Below are 11,970 nucleotides of genomic sequence, written 5' to 3' on the forward strand. Positions count from 1 at the left end.
AGCCCAGCAACATCTGGAGGATCCAGATCTCCCATCCCTGAATTCACCCAACACTCATCTGCACCCAAATCCATATGCCACTGAAACTAATGCAGTGCAGAAAAATGATGTGCACATCTGAACATACGAATGAGCACAGGACTGATTCACACAAGGCATGCTAGGAAGTGAGTTGAAGCAATGTGCTATTTTTCCATGATGCGGTGGTTGCCTGAAGTGTCTCCTTGCACTAATATAAAACCATCGTCAAATGAAAAGTCACTCGTGTAGCTACTTCAGCATTAGAGAAAAATGGCGACCCACCTTCAGACATAGCAAAAGGGTTATGGTGAGTTGCCTTTTACTTACTTGGAACATGGAACGAATGGTAAAATGCCAGTATGTCAGTCCATGTCAGATTCAAAGTGAAATATATATCATAGCATACAGAGTTGTGAAAGGTGCCTAAATACATAACAAGTAATATTTCTGCATACTTCACAGAACTTGTGTATTCTATACTTGGTTATGCAAACAAAGAAACAAGAATAAGTGAGCACTAGCATTTTCAAGCAAATTACATTTAATGTAGGCTTCATTCATTTAAGGTACGGAGCTGCTCTATCTAGTCTTTGAAGTGCTTTAATAGTGGAGTCTTTTGAAATAAATGCTGGCCATTATATTCTACCAGACTGTGATGCTCTAAAATAAAACTATTTCCAATAACAGGCCTATAATTCAGAGACAAACCCAACTTAAACAATACTGACTAAAGAAATGCCGACATATGATGTGTGCCTGCTTCTAAGTATTTTAAATACCAAACTGCAATACGAAAAGGAAAACATATATAAGAAATATTTGGGTTAGACAGCTATTGTTACTGTGTGTGTCCCTAAGAAGCAAATAAAATGAAGAGAATTCGTTTTTCAAACGCTTTGCCATCCATTACAAAGTTGTTGGTGAAAAGGCCATGAAAGAAATTTTGATACAGTGAGACGAATTCCAATATCACTGCCACACTGTAAAACCATCCAATAAAAAGGTAGCATGTTACATAGTCGACCTCTTTGGCTTTTAGCCTCTTGTTTTTGATTGGTTTACTATAAAGCATGCAATATTAAATACCTTGCCCCATTGCATAGTTTAACTTTGCTGAAATATGCTAAACAAATTAGTCCAAGTCCCTATCCAACCAAGAGCCTACTATTTTCACAATTGCTTAAATTCAATAACTAAACAGGCTTATGATGAGGTGCATGTCCCATAGAAACCAACAGCTGGTTGAAGCTAACTTTTTGCTTAAGAGCCCAGTGCTGGTGCCAGGCTATTTTGCACCCTAGGCAAGGCTAACTACATGCCCCCCTGCCCCCCCCCAATTCCTAAATCTCAGAAAAGTTTCAATTTCTGGCATATGAAAATTTCGCTTTGCATGCTTTCTCCTTTGCAAATTTTGTCACCAATTCCTTCAGGCCAAGTGCTGATGCTTGGGCATATTCAAATGATACAATCGCCAAGCCATCTACTCTCTTTTGCAACATTGTTGAGCATACGTAAGTTTTTATAAGTCTGAGTATTGAGAAATTCTGTTCACCCCATACCACTGACAGTGGAGGTATGAGGAGAATCCTTTGAGCAACCATTATCCAGGAGTTTGTTTGTTTATTTGTTTTTTGTAGTATGAGGAGAAGGAGGGGACATGGATGGCGCTGTGGGTTAAAGCACTGTGCCACTTGGGCTTGCCAGTCAGAAGGTCAGTGGTTTGAATCCCCGTGACGGGGTGAGCTCCCATTGCTTGGTCTCTGCTCCTACCAACCTAGCAGTTTCAAAGCACGCAGTGCAAGTTGATAAATAGGTACGGCTCCGGTGGGAAGGTAAACGGCGTTTCCGTGCTTCGCCAGAAGCGGCTTAGTAATGCTGGCCACATAACCTCGAAAAACTGTCTGTGGAAGCGGACAAATGCCAGCTCCCTTGGCCTGTAAAGCGAGATGAGCGCCGCAACCCCAGAGTCGTCCGCAACTGGACCTAACGGTCAGGGGTACCTTTACCTTTACCTTTTATGAGGAGAAGGACTCCTTGTGGCGGCATAGATATTCAGCATCAATATATTTGTTTCCATTGTGCATCAATTGTTTTTCCAAATTCTTGCAAGCCTTAAGTATATTGTCAGCAGATTTGTTGTTGTTGTTCATAATGCATATGTCATACGGGAAGCCAAACAGGGAATCCTATTGTTGTAGCTGTTGGAATCTCTCTTCAGAAGATTGTATGGTTATGTCTGAGACAGCATAGTAGAAACCTTTGAATTTCTACTTTGGATTTTGCAATGCCTCTTCTTGGGCCTCATACTCAAACTGCTATTTCTTTCTCCTATTTTAACTTCTGCCTCAAATAATTCTAAAGTATGAATTACTTCAAAAAATGATAAAATTCTTCAAAAGCAAAACATTACCAGAAATTTTTAAGCTATAACAAAAACTAATCTGTATAGAGATGTGCTCACAATTAATAATAATTAATAATTAATAATAATAATAATAATAATAATAATAATAATAATAATAATAATGCTATTATCTATCCCCACCAATCTGGCTGAGTTTTCCCAGCCACTGTGGGTGGCTTACAGCATATATCAAAACATCAAACATTAAAAACTTCCTGATACGGAGCTGCCTTCAAATGTCTTCTAAAAGTTATGTAGTTCTTTATCTCCTTGACATCTGAAGGGAGAGTGTTCCACAGGGAGGGCACCACTACCAAGAAGGCCCTCTGTCTGGTTCCCTGTAACTTCGCTTCTCTCAGTTAGGGAACCAGCAGAAGACCCTTGGAGGAGGACCTGAGCAATGGGGGTGGAGACGCTTCTTGAGGTATACTGGGCTGAGGCCATATCAGGCTTTAAAGGTAAGCACCAACACTTTGAATTGTGCTCAAAGGTCAGTACTGTGCCACTCTGAGGTCTGTGCCCTAGGCAGTTGCCTAGTTGGCCTAATGATAGCACCATAGCTGTCAAGTGTCCCTTATTTGAAGGGACAGTCCCTTATTCCAGCGCCATGTCCCGCTGCTGTCCCTTATTGATGGATGTCCCTTAAATGTACCTTAAATGATGTCCTTAAATTTCAAAGGAAGCAGCTCCTCTCCCTCCCTCCCTGCTGGCCAGGGAGGAGGGAAGCTCCAACTGTGTTGCTTGGCTGTGTTGCTCACCTAATAAGAAGTCTAAGAACTACTGGGGGTGGAGCTTACATGCCTTGTGTATGGCTAGTTAATGCAAGCTGAGGGGTTTTTTGAATGCTGGACACCATTTTGTTGCACGTGCTGCTGCAAACTTTGCAGTGCAAAGCCAGGCTGGGGAGCCATCTTAAGTTGAGGCTGCATAGGCGTTGTGGTGCATGCGATTCAGATTCTATTCAGTTGAACCTCTGGTTACAAAGTTGGTTGGACAGTGTTCTCGAAGCTACCAGCATGAGTTTGACCAGACTGCAGGAGGACAGGAAGACTGGAGTGCCTGGAACAGGTGAGGCCGCAGGTCCCTTATTTTGGCTGTTGTTCCCTTATTTTCAAATCTGTAAGTTGACAGCTATGGATAGCACTGGCCCTGTAAGAGCCACAATATATGATATGCTTGTAAGAGGAAATGCTAAAATAAATTATCATCCCAGACTTCAACCTTTGTGCTTCAGTACTATAAACAGAAAATAATCTACCTATTTTCATTCTGTTGATGAAACTCTTTGCATCCCCTATCCAAGTAGAACAGGTTTGAGGCTGCAATCCTGCATTCTAGTGATGAAGAATTTGGAAAGGAATTGTGCTGATTCTTTGCCAAATGCAATACATTTTAGATATTAAAGACTTGAAAACTGGATAGATATTAAAGTATTGTGGCTTTATAAGGACAGCTGCCCCTTAACATGTAGTAATAACTCAGGATATATATGTCTCTTTGTGTATAGTTACATGCGTGGCTGGTCATGTTAGCTGTACAGCACCTCAACTTGTTAGTGGTAGGATATCTGACTCCAAAGTAGGCAGAAACTTAAAAAACAAAAGAAGAAGCACACAATAACCTACCTCCAAATGAGATTTTTGGCACAGACATTTTTTATTTATAAGATTCATCCAATTAGAATCACAGGGTGGTTCATAATATAATTATTAAACAACAACAAATATTATCCTTAAAACCATTAACCACCAAAAGTGGGCAGCAAAAAGTCCATGTGTGTCAGAAAATTTTGACAAAAGTCAGAAACCTTTGACTATTGTGTGATTGGCATATAGCCTGCTGTACAAAGAAGAAGAAGAAGAAGAAGAAGAAGAAGAAGAAGAAGAGGAGGAGGAGGAGTTTGGACTTGATATCCCACGAGAAGATGTGTGCCTGTTGCTCTGCCTACTTTTTTATTTGGTCCTATCCACCTCTGGTATGCAACCCTCATAAGGCTGCCCAGGAAGAAATGTGACAGTACTTTGTACCAATGAGTAACAAAAAGCAGGGGGGAAGGGGAGTTTGCAAAAAAATAAATTAATATAAAGTACCTGGCACAATCAACGTTCTATATACATGATTACATCTCAGATAAATGCATCTCCATTACAGTGGTACCTGGGGTTACAAACACTTTGGGTTACAAACACTTCAGGTTACATACTCCACTAACCCGGAAGTAGTACCTCGGGTTAAGAACTTTACTTCAGGATGAGAACAGAAATCGTGTGGCAGCGGCAGCGGCAGGAGGCCCCATTAGCTAAAGTGGTACCTCAGGTTAAGAACAGTTTCAGGTTAAGAATGGACCCCTGGAACGAATTGAAATATCCCTCCTCCAAAGTGTATAGCTATTTGGAATTTTTCTATGTACTGTCTTGGAATCCATGTTTAAATTAAGGTGGAGTTTGGGAGGAAAAATACACAAAGAAAGAAATCCCAGCAGAAGCATCCAGCAATACGTATGACTGCATATGCACCATACATGTAGAACAGCCTCTGCTTAGAATCCTGGGAAATATAGTTTTTTTTAAAGGTGCTGGAAACTGTAGCCCCACGAAACTGCAGCCCTGAGTGAACTATGATTTTCAGGATTCTTTGAGGAGGTGCTTTCAATAAATGGCGTGTCCACAGCTGCAGGGGTACATTTTGTGTAGCTTTCCTTCAATGAGATTATAGTGGTACCTCAGGTTAAAAACTTAATTCATTCTGGAGGTCCGTTCTTAACCTGAAACTATTCTTAACCTGAAGCACCACTTTAGCTAATGGGGCCTCCTGCTGCCGCTGCTGCGCTATTTCGGTTCTCATCCTGAAGCAAAGTTCTTAACCTGAAGCACTATTTCTGGGTTAGCGGAGTCTGTAACCTGAAGTGTATGTAACCTGAAGCATCTGTAACCCAAGGTACCACTGTATTTTGTTTCAAAATAGTAGAAAGTGTCCTGTAACTTCAATCCCGTCAGCACTGTCTTTCACGATTGATGGGCGGCATTACTCTCCGCGCAAAGGCTGCAGTCACTGCAGTTTATATACACAGACCTGCAGAGCTTTTTGGAAATGCCACTTTTTGTTTACACCTCATTGAGTGTTAGGGAGGGAAGGAACTGAGGGGAGTGGAAGGGCAGTGAACCTCTTCCTCAGAGGACCTCGCCATACCTAGTGCCTGCTTTAAGCTGGTGTTCATATAAACAGACAGAAGCTTTCCTCACACATCAGGTCAACTTCCAGAAACACCTTCCAAAGAGAGTGCTTATAAAATGCACGGCATTCCTTTTGGGAGAGGGAGGGGAAAATGAATTCAGTTCCTTTGTTAAATATTTTAGGAGCCGGAGAGGGAATTCCCTGCACCAACACCACCCCCCAATCTTAACATGGCAAGTGTGATTTGGAGACAAAATGGATGCAATGCTTATAAAAGTGACAGCCACAAAAGCCACATTGTGGGCATTTCCCTCACTGCTCCTTAGAGCATTGACTGCTTGCATTCAACTAATAGCTCGGAAAGGTGTTCTGCGGAGTGATGTGAGCTGAAACTGGGAGGGGTTCTGATCTCCCCATATGCCAGATGGTAGGAAGTGTATGAGTGGTCTGATCTGTAAAAAGAAAAGAAAAGAAAAGAAAAGAAAAGAGAAAGATTATTAAGTGGGGTGCTTTTTCAAGGCCTTTGCACTGCTTTTTGTGCGCTGGATGGCTTGGCATAGGGGAAATCTGATGCCCTTATGGAGCAGAATAAAGAGAATTGTGATTGATCTGATTGTACAGTGTACATTTTTCAGGATCACTACCTGCTCTGCAGGTAAGCAGAAGCTGCAAATGGAAAATTCCACCACCGAAAATACACAAAAGTTCTTTCAGGTCCCATTTGAAGCGCTTGGAGCTGTCATCCCATTTCACTTAGTGCAGAACTCAAAGCCAAACGAAAAGGTGGTGGGGGGGACGCTTCAGGTGAGAACTCAGTTAGCAGAACCTGTATGTAGTGTGGGAACATGGACTGCATCCCACCCAGCTACCCTTCTCCAAGCAGGATTTGCTAGGGACCTACTCGTAATTCCAGTGAGAACACAGATTTAAAAACCCAGCACTGGAAACGTGAGCGCACAGTAAACAGGAATGTGCATATTCCTTATTTATTTATTTAGCCCATGATTTTTCGCCCATACAGAATTACAACATCCTTTAATCACCAAGCACCAATTTATGAATGTTTTAAGCCTACACGGTTGCCTTGGGGAAACTGATCTTGTGAAGGCTTCAGCACATTATGAAGTTACAACTCACTGGATCCACACTCAGCCTAGCTTCCAGACATTTTCCAGGATCTCATGACTTGTGATCACACCGTATATTATGGTGCTCCCAAGACCCCATCACCACATCAAAATGGCAGGGAGATTCAATTAAGTTGTGATGGGTTCAAACAGTCATGTGAATTTACCCTATTTTTTTATCGCCTTTCTTGCCATGCAGTTGAGATCTGCAGTACTCAGATTTATGGCTCTTAGTTGTGTTACTTTGTTGACAGTGCAATTAATATGTAAGTATATATTAATAGTTTATGATGGCACCGACAAAGGTGTGCGATTTATGTAGTAATTTCTAACTCATTCACTTGTCACATCTAATTTCCCTGGTGAAGAAATAGATCAGGGATATAGGAAAAAGTAGGCCTGTCTAAACTGTTTTTGGGAAATAGATGACGTGATTGAAAGAAGCGAATTTTAAGTGTGACTATTTAATGCATCTATGGGACCTTGATATGTTTGTCCATACTGTATTATACACATGTATACACATTGTCCATATTATGATGTCTTACCTAGCCTTCAACATAAGATGTTATTTTTAACAATTAAAAAAATATTAAACAAATTACAGTCACAATAATAGAATTGGTCCGTGTGTGTGTGTGTGTGTGTGTGTGTGTGTGTGTGTGTGTGTCTGCCTGTGTGTGTCTGTATGGTCAAAGGCCAGGGTAAAGAGATGCATCTTCAGCATACGACAGAAACTGTGTGATGAAAGTGCACCACAACTTAGAGCCTGCTACAGAGAATGCCCTCTTCTGGACCAATTCCTGAAACTTCTGAGGAAAGTCGAATGACCAAGAAGATCCCCTCTGCTGACCATAACACCCAAGAGTGTCTGAAGAAAAGGATACAATCTTTGGAAGATGGAAGGAAAGACCCACTTCTAAAGGTAGAAAGGTATTGCTTTGCTTTTGGCCTCAAAACTTAGGAGCTGGTCCTCCTTCTTAGTCCAGCCCAACGCCATTGCTAAATGCCCAGACTTGCCAGATTCTAAGCAAGTCCTCTACCAGCATGTTCCCATCAGGTGTGAGATAAACAAGGATTGATGGGAACTTCGGAAACCTCAAGAAGTCCTTGTCTAAAGGTATCAATCCAGGTGCAGTAAGGGGCTTGTAGCATGAACCGCCCTGAGATCTGTGGATGAAGAGAGGCATACAAATGTAATAAATAATAATAATTATATGTGACTGCATGAATCATGCAGATAGCAGGGAAAACAGACCCCGAACCTTATAATATTATTTTATTAGATGTTTTGTAATAATAATAATAATAATAATAAATAAGGCAAAAACAATTAATGTCATAGCACATATCACAGCTGGCTCTCTCCTCAGTTAAACTTGGGCAACAGGCCAGGGAGAGTGGGCAGGTTCTTTCATGTGATGGTGCATTGATGCCCACCCTTCCTTATAAGAAAGACTTTCTGTTGAATAGACTGCCCTTCTGTCAACTTAGAAAGTAACTTTCAGGACATTTTTCCGCTGTGAAAACATACATGCCATTCAAACTTTCAGAGTGGATTTTTGAGGTAAGCATTTCCAAGTTAGTATTGTTAGAGAGGATTATGCTGTGGATTTCTGGGTTATCTTTTCATCTCTGCATTTAGTGTAGAGTTGTGGTTTGCATCAAGAACGAAAAGTTATCCCGTAAAGCTTGTTTAGTTTGGATTTCTGTGCAACTCTGTAATTTTCATGTCCTCTGCTCAAAATATTGACATAATTTTGGACGTGAATATGCAGTTGTACACATTGTTTACACAGGATGAGCTAAAAAGCCGAGTCAGAACTGGAACTATGAAGAGAGCTGAACATCAACTGACTTAATGTGGATTTCAGTACACCTTTGCATGTGCCAACTTTTTCAGGAGCTATGCTGCCCCTAAGTTTAAGGAGCCTCTCAGCAAACTGCTGCCATTTAACTTTCTCATAATGATCCATGTGACATTACATTGGGAGTATTGTAAGAAATTAAAATGGCAGCTCCCAGCTCTGCAGTGGGGGCTACCATTTAAATTTTCCCACAGTGATGGGGAACACTGCTGTGTTGGGAGCACTGTGGAAAAATAAAATGGCAGCCCTCAGCTTCAACTGCATGGCGCTTATAGGAATGCTTGGGCATTAAAAATAGTAATAACAGGGGTAACTGGTGGGCTTGCAAAGTTGTGGTATGCCCAAGGCTACCAGCTCAGGAACAAGCTCATGGACAAAGGAAGTGCTCAGATCTTCCAAATATAAATGGAATAAAGGAGCATGTTGTGTTGTGGAATTGCTCTCTTACTTCAGTCTCATTTGAGGCTGCAATATGCTCTTAAAACTCATACTTTGCACCCACTTCCCCAATCATGGCAAGTGTTAAATGGTCATTTTGTGTCATCAGCTTACACTAATGTCCAGGTAACAACTGAAAAATGTAAGAGAGTAACAACATGGTCTCATGCCTGTTTACTCAGAGGGAACCTCTACTTTGCTCAGTGAAGCTTACTCCTAGGTAAGTGTGTATCCAATTGCAGCTTAAGCCTTTTACCAATACTAACAAATACATTTTTGACACTTTGTTGTACGGAATTTAATTATATATCACGACAAAAGAAAGTTTGAAGGAAAAGCTGATTCCTCTGTGTGTGTGCTTCTTCCACCACCAGGCGCTGTAATTTTGGACGGGTTTTATTCCACAAATGTAAATAAATGCTTTCCCTCCATGTCTCCATTACTTTATCTGCACATATGGTTTACCATTTTAGTTCCATGTAATTAATCTCATATGCAAGCCCCTAGAGTTACAGCTTGTGGCTTCCATAAAATTGTTATTGTTTGCAAACAAAAACAAACAAACTAGCGTTTGAGCCTTTGTCGGGAGTGCGCATATGCGCCCAGGCACAGAGGAAAGAAGAGCAAAGACTCACATTTGAGAAATGAAGACTCACATTCTCAGCTTATACCCTGAAACAAAACTGATAACACTGCAAGGGGAATGCAGGAAATAACTGGCCAGACACACAGATTGTGAGTGAATTATCTATCATGATGCATTATCCCCGTCTGAGCATAGAACATGCATGTGTCTATGTTGGACTTGGAACACACCATGGCTTACATGGAAGTTAGAAATGTGCCCCAAAGTTGTAGTAGTTGGTCTCCTGTATTCCCAGCGCCATAATGGAGTGTGTGGTGAGGGGTGGTCTCTCTCTCTCTCTCTCCCTCTCTCTCTCTCTCTCTCTGTGTGTGTGTGTGTGTGTGTGTGTGTGAGAGAGAGAGAGAGAGAGAGAGAGAGAGAGAGAGAGAGACTGAGTGTGTGAGGAATTCAAAGGCCACTGAGGGAGGTATGCTTCTGAGTTAGGCCTCAAGGCTGCCTGGAAGCACACCGTGTGACAAACAGCCAAGTGGAAGCGCCCTGACAGATGCTATGAAAAGGCTGGTGTTAAGTGCTTTTTTCAGGATATTAAACCAGCATCCTAACTGGTAAAAAAAATATGAATTGTCACTGACATTTTGTCAGGCCACTCGTAGCCTCTCTTTGGTACTTTTTGCAGTCTGGTAACTATTATGTAGAAGAGATCAATATTCCTCTTTTCAGCAGAGGAATATAAATAATGATTTCCAATAAAACCTATTTCAGACAATTCTGACTAGAGGACAGAGACAAGTCACGGAGCATAATGCACTTAAAGCCTCCTTCTTTCGCTCTGTATTTCTTTTTAAAAGCCTGAATAATGGAAGGAGGAGATCTAGTGATAAGGTGTGCGTGCATGTGTGTGTGTGAGAGAGTGAGTGCACATACACACACACATGCAAGAGCATTTTGGTTCAGACCAATCTGCTTTGCTAATGGCTGTAAGCCGATACCTGTAATGACATAAAAATGTCTCATTGCAAGTGCATAGCTCCACAATTGTTACCAACACCAAACTCTTTGTAATCTAAGTGATGTGCATTAAGCGAGGCACTGGAAGCACATTTTCCCCATTTAAAAAGGGGAACAAGAGCTACACTTCAGGAATCAAAGAAGGGTTGTGTCTTACTTTTCCATGTCATAATTTTGCTCTTTTATTAGCCTCTCATGGTGGCACTGGGGGTGGTCTTTGATATGTTTAAATTCAGTGCGCATGGAGAGAGATAGGGAACATAATGGAGAATTCACTGACATGGTTGTGCATTTACTTAAAAAGACAGAAAAAAATCAGCGCAGGGGCTCTGTGCGATGTCTCAGTATATCTATTTTTTTCACACCAGAGATGCAATTGCATTATTTATTTGGGAGTTTAATCTGTCTTATCTACAAAGTCTCATAGCAGATAAATAAAGCCAAAAGGATGGTAATATGAACCTTAAAATGATTACAGGTTCCAGAAGGCTTTTTGATTCCTAAGGCAGCGGGAAATGAGCTAAAGAAAGCTGAATATATAAAAGGAGTAAGAATTTCATTATTACATTTATAAAGCTGTAATCTACACTTATTACAAATATGTTTTTAAGTATGGCTGTGGATGAGATTTGGATAATTTTGGGGGGATCTGGGCTTTGGCCAGATCAGGCTGAAATAGCACCAGATCACCTATCACAGGCTAGCCTACCCAGAGCGATCTGGGGCTGTCAGAAGGCAGGCCGGTCAGGTGGTGGTTGGGAGGAAGGGGGGAGGAGGAGAGCAACAACTTGCAGGCAACAACTTCTGCAAAGTGCAGCATGGGACCTTCAAGCATTTTCCAGCAGCCCTGCACTCATGCTGACTGTGCATGCCTGTTCTCAGCAGGGTACAGGTGCATGCAAAGTGAGCAAGCTTGAACCGGTTGGCAACATGCCGGAGAAGCAGGTGGCAGCAGCATTGCACTCTCTGCTCACCAACAGTGGAGTCAGGAGGGGTAAGGAGACATAGAATCTTCTTCTCTCTCCCTGCTCCCAGCCACAGCATGTACAGTATTTAAATACATGGGGTGTATATAAAGAAGAACAGGCCGTACCTTACACCGAGTTCAGTCTGTGTTCATAGAAGCACATGGCAACCCCCATGGGTTCCCTGTTGGTGGAAGCCAGACCTACCTAGTGGACATGATGTGCTCTCCTAGTACTTTCCCCCAAAGGAGTAAAGGGGTGTACACAGAGGGGCATTTTTGTACCACCAGTGTACAAGCCCATTTTATACAGAGAATTTAGCTGGTCTTGTTCATTCTCAGTTTTCATTTTTTGGCATGATTCTAGTCTATGACAGAAA

The sequence above is a fragment of the Podarcis muralis genome, chromosome 3, assembly GCF_964188315.1.
Source record: "Podarcis muralis chromosome 3, rPodMur119.hap1.1, whole genome shotgun sequence".
NCBI classification, from domain to species: Eukaryota; Metazoa; Chordata; class Lepidosauria; order Squamata; family Lacertidae; genus Podarcis; species Podarcis muralis.